We start from the raw sequence: 8,714 nt of genomic DNA on the forward strand, positions 1-8,714 counted from the left end.
GTCCCTCTGTCTGGTTCCCTCCCTCTCTCTCTCTCTCTCTCTCTCTCTCTCTCTCTCTCTCTCTCTCTCTCTCTCTCTCTCTCTCTCTCTCTAGATAATTCAAGTTGTTCCTGTAGCCGTGTTGTCTTCCCTGCAGCTTCCTTCATCATCATTTTGATGAACACAAAGAGAGAGCAAACTGCATAACTGTGAAAGCACATGACATCAGAGGCACAGTGAAGAACTTTCATGTTGTGTTGTTTCTGGTGACCCCCTTTCAGTATGAAGACTGCATTTCCCATGAGCACCATCGCTCGCTGTCGCTGCCGAAGCGTGGATTCGTTGTGGAGTCAAATGAATAGACAACAGATCTTGCAGGATGCAGAGTGACAAGGTAACGTATGGATGAGTGGCTAATGTAACACAAAAACAACAGAACTTTGTAAACTCTGATTTATTACCGTTACTTTGCTTACAGGAGACAATAAGACATCCAGTTTTCACTTCATGTCGTGATTGATATTCAAGTTTCCATTTTTTTTAACACTTTTTTTCCATATTGACCTCAGAGATGAAACTGAGGGGCTGTCCCATTATGCACACTTAATCACACTTGGCGTTCATGTGCTTAGTGTTAGTCATAGACTGTATAAATAATGGACGTAGTATCTGTGATGTCACCTTGTCACATGTTTTGAAGCCAATCGTCGGCGGGAGCCATATTTGTAATGCTGAACTCAACCAAACTTAGTGTGAGGTAAAGAGGTGGGGTTTGAGCCTCCTAGCCAACAGCTATGTGTTCCCGTCTATCAGTCAAGACAGTCATGTCCTTATTTGGGCAAAAACTCGTAATCTTGATATCTTCTGGTGCATTAGAAAAAAATTCACCCCCTTACAGTGTGTGCCGATAGAGAAATAAGCTACGAAGACCCAAGCCGTCTTTTGAACCAGGCTGTAAACATGTTTATTTCTGCTGCAAAGATCGTCTTCTTTGAATTGGTGTGTATGTGGTTTCCGGTGTTTCTGCAGCCAGCCTAATGCGGATGCTCAATGAATTGCAGTTTATAACACTTCTGCATGGGCTTCATATTTTGAGACTGGAGTTTGCCGGTTTGTGTTAGTGCGCAGCCCACTTGATTTGCAGCTGGTTGGTATTAGCCCAAGTATTACTCCCACAATGCATCACGTTTGGGAAAGTTATTCCCACAAAGGTATTATCAAGAACTTCAAGGTTGAAGCTGGATGCCACCAAAGACATTTCAGTGTAAGAAAGATGCAAATATTGTAACTTTATATTATATTCATATCATACAAATATGATTTTATAATCGTACTTTGGAGCCGGTCGGCATCAATAAATAACATTACAATTGATCAAATTGAGAGTAAAGAATGAATGCCTTGATTAGTTTTATCCTTTGTCATTTGATCAGATCGTGGCTACCTAAGTATCACTACTTGTATCTTGACATGCTAAGATGTTGTTATTGTTGTATCTTGACCGCCCGTGATGTGTAGATGCAGAAGGAATCTTCGTGACACTGGCTTGCTTGCATAGTAATACGTTTATTACAAGAAAACAATACCAGTATCGAACAAGCACCCGGAATGCTTGGGAGAACAGCTCTGCAAATCTGCTGACTCCCAGAATGCTGTTGACCAGCACCTTTTATAGGTCTGCCAACCAATGACATAGCCTACTGCAAAGCCCAAACTTATCTTGATCTCTAGTTATCTATTTTACCCTCCTGGGCTCTGCTAGCCTAAGGGTTACAAAACTTATCCATGCATGTCGCTAAATTGGAAGGGGGTCTCAATCTAATTTCCTTGAAAGTCTGGGAGAACATAGGTTTCTCCTTGACTTGTTTTACGTCAGTTACTTATTAACTATCAGATACTTCATTATCAATAATAATATGGAGTATTTTATTACAGTTGATGTGTTAACAGAAAAACAACCCGTTGATTAAAGTACAACCTTTACTCTCTAAGCCTATGTCTTACCATTAATCACTGGTGGCTCTTTTTATGAAATGACCCAAGCAGAGCGCCAAACAACAGCAGCACAATCAGCTGCTTTTTCTGAGGTTATCTTCTCTGCACGATGAAAAGGGGTCGGCAAGTGTGTTCCAATTGCTTTTAAAAATCTCTGCACACTTCAACACCTTGTATGTACTTAAACACTGTGCGCAAATGTTCCCTTCACGCTGCAAAACGTCACCTAAGTGTGTGCGTATTCAAGCGCACTCAGCTAAGTATGGAGAAATGGGACAGCGCCTGACACTTTGCCCTCCAGATTGAAACTATCCATCAACGTTTACTCCCCAACTATGAAGTCCTCATTGTTCTTCCTTTTGTAGTTGACCTGTTGTACCTTGTGCAGTTTCCTTGTGCCTTGAACGTTTATCACCAAGACTTGGAATCTGCCTAAATTTAGTGTTACCTCCCAATTCATGATGTCTTTATAAAACAAGTACAACAGATACAATTCATAAATAAATAACAGTAACAATAAAAAAGGAATCAGCTAGTTTGAGCGAGCACCGTATACAGAGGCGATAGTCCTTGTTGAAGCAGTTGCTGGTTTGACTCCAGGTCTCATCCACTTGCTGCATGTTTTCCCTCACTCACTGCTCCCTGCATTTCACGTCTCTCTTTAGCTGTCCTATCAAAATAAAGGCAAAAATACCTAAAAAAAAAATATATATATATATAGAACTTTGAAAATTAAGTAAATGAATAAAATTAGATAAGGTTAAAAAATAAATAAATAGAAAAACAATGCATACAATCCAATAAGAATAAATAGTTTAATAAGTAAATGGATAAAATACAAATAAATAAATAAATAAATGAACAAATAAATACAATAAATTAAAATAAATGAATAAATAAATAAAAAAGGCATCAGCTGGTTTAAGCGAGCACCGTATACAGAGGCTATAGTCCTTGTTGAAGCGGTTGCTGGTTTGACTCCAGGTCTCCACCACTTGCTATATGTTTTCCCTCACTTACTGCTCCCTGCATTTCCTGTCAATTTTCAATTCACTTCAATTCAATTCAATTCAATTCAATTCAACTCAATTCAATTTGCTTTATTGGCATGAACAAAGACATGTTGTTGCCAAAGCACATACGATTTATACACATACACTACATATATATTCATTACATATTAAAATAGAGGCAAAAATTCCTAAAAAAATAAAAATAAATATATATATATAAAACTTTGAAAATTAAGTAAATAAATAAAATTATATATTATTATATTATATAAAAAATAAATAAATAAATACAATACAATACAATAAAAATAAATAGTTGAATAAGTAGATGAATAAGATAAAAATAAATAAATACAATAGAATACAAATAAATAAATAAATGTATAAATAAATAAATAAAAAAGGAATCAGTGACAAAATCAAAATCATCAGACGGTGAATAAACAGAGAAGGTGGAGGTATAAATGTAGTTATGGAGTTGTTTACTTGGCTGGATGATGTGATTTGTGTCTTCCAGTTAACGTTAATGAGTCTGTTTCTGTGGAGATAAAATTAGTCGTCCTTTGTTTATTAACGTGTAAACATCGGATTAAAAATTGATCTAATCATACTGTGTCCCCAGGCTTGTTATGTTCTTCACTACAGACTCCAGCGCTGCAAGTTTAAGTTTCTCTGGAGACCATGTGTACGCGCACACACACTGTGATGGGTAAATATGTGTATTCATGTGGGCTGAGATGTATATGCATGAGAGGGAGAGGAAGTTTGTGATCATTACGGCGAGTTTCTTCCTTATTTTAGGTTTTAATAAGGACACAACAGAAGAGTGGTTTTCTACACGCAACCCAGCACCCCTTTTTTCACTAATTCACACACACACTCACACACTCACCCACACACACACACTAAACAGTCCAGACTGGCCATGTAAAGCAGTGAAACTTTATCCCCGGCTGGACCACCTCAACTGGGCCCCGGCTCCTCCTGACCCCACAGCATTTAAAGCAAGTTGAGAAAGGGGACCTCAGTTTCCCAGAGAGAGCCCAGAAGAGGAGGAGGGGGGGTGCAGCTGTCTCCTGGCTTCTCACACCACACGCCTTTTAGAGGCTCAAAGGGAGCAGCCAAGAGGGAGGGAGGCCAGAGGTCACAGCAGCCAACCTTCAAACCCGCCTACCTCTGATGTTCCCCGTTTTTTTCCTCCCTTTTCCCTCTTCTTTTTTACTGTTTCCAGATTTCCCAGCCGTAACACTCTTCCCAGGTGACATCCCTCCCCTCACGCCGCAAATAATCAAAACCGTCATGTCAGCTCCTGTTTCTTTTTTAAATGCTCTCCTCCATGTGTGTGTGTGTGTGTGTGTGTGTGTGTGTGTGTGTGTGTGTGTGTGTGTGTGTGTGTGTGTGTGTGTGTGTGTGTGTGTGTGTGTGTGTGTTTCAGATGGTCCCAGCTATGTATGCATGTGCAGTCTTTACTAAGTGAGACCACGTTGCAAAAAGGACTCATGCATCAAAGCTTTCCAATCAAGCTTCAGTTAAAACAGGTAAGTATTCTAATCCAGATGAAATGTTTCTCTGTTGCATAAACACACTTTAAATTTAGTTTTTGATCTGTGTCTTTCAGAAGTTGCCTGTCATGTATTTGCAGTCTGTAGTTGCAAATCTGAGAAGGCGTTCTCCTTGTTGCTACAGATGTCTTTCAGAGGATGCAGTTTTGTAGCCTCACACAAGAATTGCAAATAGAGCGGTAAACTAAAGCATGCATTATTTTCACAAAAAGTGTAAGAAAATAATTCAAGCATGAAAACAGATTTTTTTTGTTTTTCAATTTGAAATGTTAAAAACCTTTTTTGTTTGTCTATTTCAATAAAAGTTTGAGGATTCTTTCATGCAGTTTATTCCCCCTTAGATCAACACATGAATTTTCTTACACCATCTATTAGAAACTGAAGTGGCAGAGAAGATGAAAAGTGCGAAAAGACTGACTGGAAATGCTAAAAGTCAGATGAAATGTTCCTGTTGTTCTTGCGTTGGTTTCATTACTCATTTCTTTGTCACTGTTTGGTTATTCTAACAACTGAGAATCAACAGAGATGAAAAGACAGTTAACAAAAATATGTAAGACTACGCTGTGCAACCAAAACGATTCCATGGAGCTGAACGAGACTGTGGTCAATCAATCAATCTTTATTCATATAGCGCCAAATCCCAACAACCGTTTTCTCAAGACGCTTTTACCAACAGAGCAGGTCTAGACCGTACTCTATGTTCTATTATTAACAAAGACCCAACATCAAGACCGGATAAGATCCAGTCCCATCTTACAGACAGGACTCAGTCTGATCTCATCTTAATCCACCATGAGCAGAGCACTTTGCAGAGTTTACAGTGGCAAGGACAAACTTCCTTTAAAAACTCCATGACAGACTCATGTTAGACTGAGTTGGAGAGAGGGATAGAGGGAGATGAAGAGAGAGAGATGATAGTGGGGAGATGGATAGTAGTAGTTGTAGCCGCTGAACTCTGGCACGTCCACAGCAGCAGGCCGTCTACTGTGGAGATCCAGGAACCTACAAGACAAGGGAGCTCAGGGACTCCAGAAAGGTCTATGGTTAGTAACTTTAATGGGACAGGGAGAGTTAAAGTAAGTGACAGGCAAAGAGAGGCAAAGACAGGATCCCAGTGTGTCAGTTCTCCGGCAGTCTAAGCCTATAGCAATAAAAGAAAATTTCATGGAGCTGAACAAGACTGTGGTCAATCAATCAATCAATCAATCTTTATTTATATAACTCCAAATCACAACAAATGTTATCTGAAGACTCTTAACAAACAGGGCAGGTCTAGACCGTAAGGACAAACTTCCTTTAACAGGAAGAAACCTCGTGCAGGACCGAGTTGGAGAGAGGGATAGAGGGAGATGAAGAGAGAGAGATGATAGTGGTGAGACGGATAGTAGTGTAGTGTCTGATGAAAACTGTTGAGTAGGTTTATCACTAAAGTACGTAGTCCCCATTTGAGTATTTTATTATCACATTGTAGTCTTATGGTTATATAACTTAACTATTATGCTATGTATCCTTGAAAGGTTATATATATAAATAAATGCATATATAATGATTACCTTTGATAATGGGCTCCTCTTGTCTTCATGTTTAAGTGTCCTTGAGCAACATATTGTACCTCAGTACGTCACAGTTAGACCAGTGCTGCTCTACATCAGAGTAAATAGGAGGCACATTGTCTTCAGGATAACAGTGCTTTTTACACAGTCCATATATTATGGGATGTTTTTGTGTAATATCTGTAAATAACTTGTAACTAAGAAAAACTACTTCCTGTTGCATAATATTCTCATACTGCGGTGCTGCTCTTGAGGGTGTTCTTATGAGAATACCAGCGCAGGTGAAATATCATTTCTGCCACTTTTCCCTCTTCTGTGCTCTCGCCTGTGGTAAGATGGAGTGTCATGTGGTGGAGGGTGACTGATGGAGAATGTGGGCATTAACATGCTGAGGCCACAGGAGACGTGGCACTGAAAGCATTAATGGAGTGACTGTTTCTGAGAAAAGGAGGGCTGATGTGATTGCAATGTGTGCCGGGGGAATCATTCTGCAGAAGCCCGGCATACAGGCTGTGTAGCTGCCCTTATAACACATTTATATGTATTTGAGAGATAAATCTGGTGGCCTTTGCAACGGCAGTGAGCGTCGGGCTCATATGCAGAGATATGCAGTCATCATGTGTGACACAGCCCCTGCAGTTCCTCAAGTTTCTCTTCATTTATCACTCAAATGCATGCACACACTCTGTGTTTGAGCAGAGACTCCACGGCGAACACGTACAATGCATCCAAGAGCCCTCAAGAAAGGGAAAAGGGGGAGAGGAGGGGGGTAGAGTGTGGGGGAGGGGGAGGGGGAGGGGGAGCGGCAGAGACATCACATCCCCTGTGCGCGCAGCGGCAGCGATGTGTGGAGCAGGACAAAGAAAGGATGGAGGGTGGGACAAAGAGAGCAGGGGATGGAGATGTGGTGTTGAGGGAAAAGAAGGATGCTATAGGTGACAACGAATGGGGATAGGTGTGAGGATGTCAAACCAGGAGGTGTTGAAAAGATGGTGCATGAGATATAATTTAAAAAACATTTCCTTACCTACAAAGCAAAGAAGGTACAGGCATGATATGAGACATAGCGTTGAGATATCTGTGCACTTGATGCCTTCATTTTTAAAAGTACATTCTTCTGGATTAATCTGCTGTGAATTTAGTCTTCAAGAAAGTATTTAAAAACAGCTTAAAAAAAACACAAGAGAGTCCTTTGATTTTATATAGAACAACTCTGACCACCATGCCTCATCAGTTTTATTAAGGACTATTTCTTTCAGAGCTATTCTTTCCTAAAGCATTCATACTAAGGTCTGGGATTTATCCAGAGGAACACCATATCTGAAGATGCATTGCTTTTGTTCCAGTATCCATACTCACAAAATGTCCCGGTCCTTCTACAACTTCTAGTTTAGCACCATCACAAAGCTCTTTGCTTAGAACACACCTCTTTGCGTTGGCTTTTAACACCTGCTGAGCAAGACATCCCAACATTTTATTTTGCTTTATTTATTGTGGGGTTTTTTGTGTTATCTATTGTGTTTTTAATATCTATTCTGTTTAACTAATATTATTTCAGTGGCTGAAAGCTAAAGTAAATGTTACATGTTATGGTTGAACAAGAATACATTGCTAGCTAAAAACAACTAAGAATACATCGCTAGCTAATGACAATGCTAGGTAGAGAGTGGTTAAAAGCTAAAGTTAGCTGTCATGTTAAAATAGCTAAGAATTTTTGCATTATAGCCCCCAATTCTGAGCTTTACATCAGGGGAAAACGGCAGATCTGTGAATAATCTGGTAAAATACAAACATTTCTTCATGTTTGACGATAAACTAAAAAAACGTGATGTTTTTAATAATGTGGATACGCTAAAGAAAAGAGAGAGATGATTTTATGCCTCCACTGATACAGTAGTTCATAATTTCCAGCACTGCTCCCTCAAACATTTATTCTTCTTCTCCTGGTGTTTAAATTGTCATTGCCCCAGGCCTGTCCCTGTCCATTAACCCCGTCGTCACCTGTCTCTAATCCATTCTCAGGAGCAAACCCACCTGGGGATTGTGGTTTTACAGACTTGGTTTTGTCTTAACAAGAGGTCCAGGGCTTTGTTCAAACACTAGAAAACGTTCATAGCGTTTGACATGAAAAAAAAGGATGGTATTAATTGTCTTTCTGATTGACTCAAACATTTCAGGTATTGATTTTTCAGGCTGTAATCATGTTCTTTGTGCCAAGGTCGGCTTCCTGTTTCATGGCCCTGAACAGAGTACAGTTGTTGCAGGCAGAGGGGAAACAGCTAATGCAGCAATATATTCTGATCCATCAATGAAGAAAACATGGAGGATGCTCCCCCGCCTGCACCCCAACCCCTTCCTCTCCTGTCTTTCTCCCCCTGTAACCCCCCTCCTCTCTCTATCTGTTTAATCACACAGAGCCATATGGATGCACAGTGTGTTGTATTAATTATACCCCAGGGCGTGGCCACACACCGGGGACCCGAGTGACTCAAGCAGTTGCTATGCTGGGAGAACGAATCCACCTCCCAGCAAACACTGGACGGATGGAGATGCAGGAGGTGAGCTGAGGAGGGGTCACAAGCTGCAACAGATCTGTCTTAGTTATGTTGAGC

The 8,714-nt window shown here is 40.2% G+C and overlaps 1 long non-coding RNA gene across 1 annotated transcript; it reads left to right on the top strand.

Moving 5' to 3' along the window:
* Nucleotides 1-260: 260 nt before the first annotated feature.
* Nucleotides 261-4,751, top strand: LOC117810909. The gene is made up of 3 exons (XR_004630875.1): nt 261-373; nt 4,423-4,525; nt 4,606-4,751. It is a non-coding gene; the product is annotated as an uncharacterized LOC117810909 (long non-coding RNA).
* The last annotated feature ends 3,963 nt before the right edge of the window (nt 4,752-8,714 follow it).

This window comes from Notolabrus celidotus, chromosome 3, assembly GCF_009762535.1.
Source record: "Notolabrus celidotus isolate fNotCel1 chromosome 3, fNotCel1.pri, whole genome shotgun sequence".
Classification (NCBI taxonomy): Eukaryota; Metazoa; Chordata; class Actinopteri; order Labriformes; family Labridae; genus Notolabrus; species Notolabrus celidotus.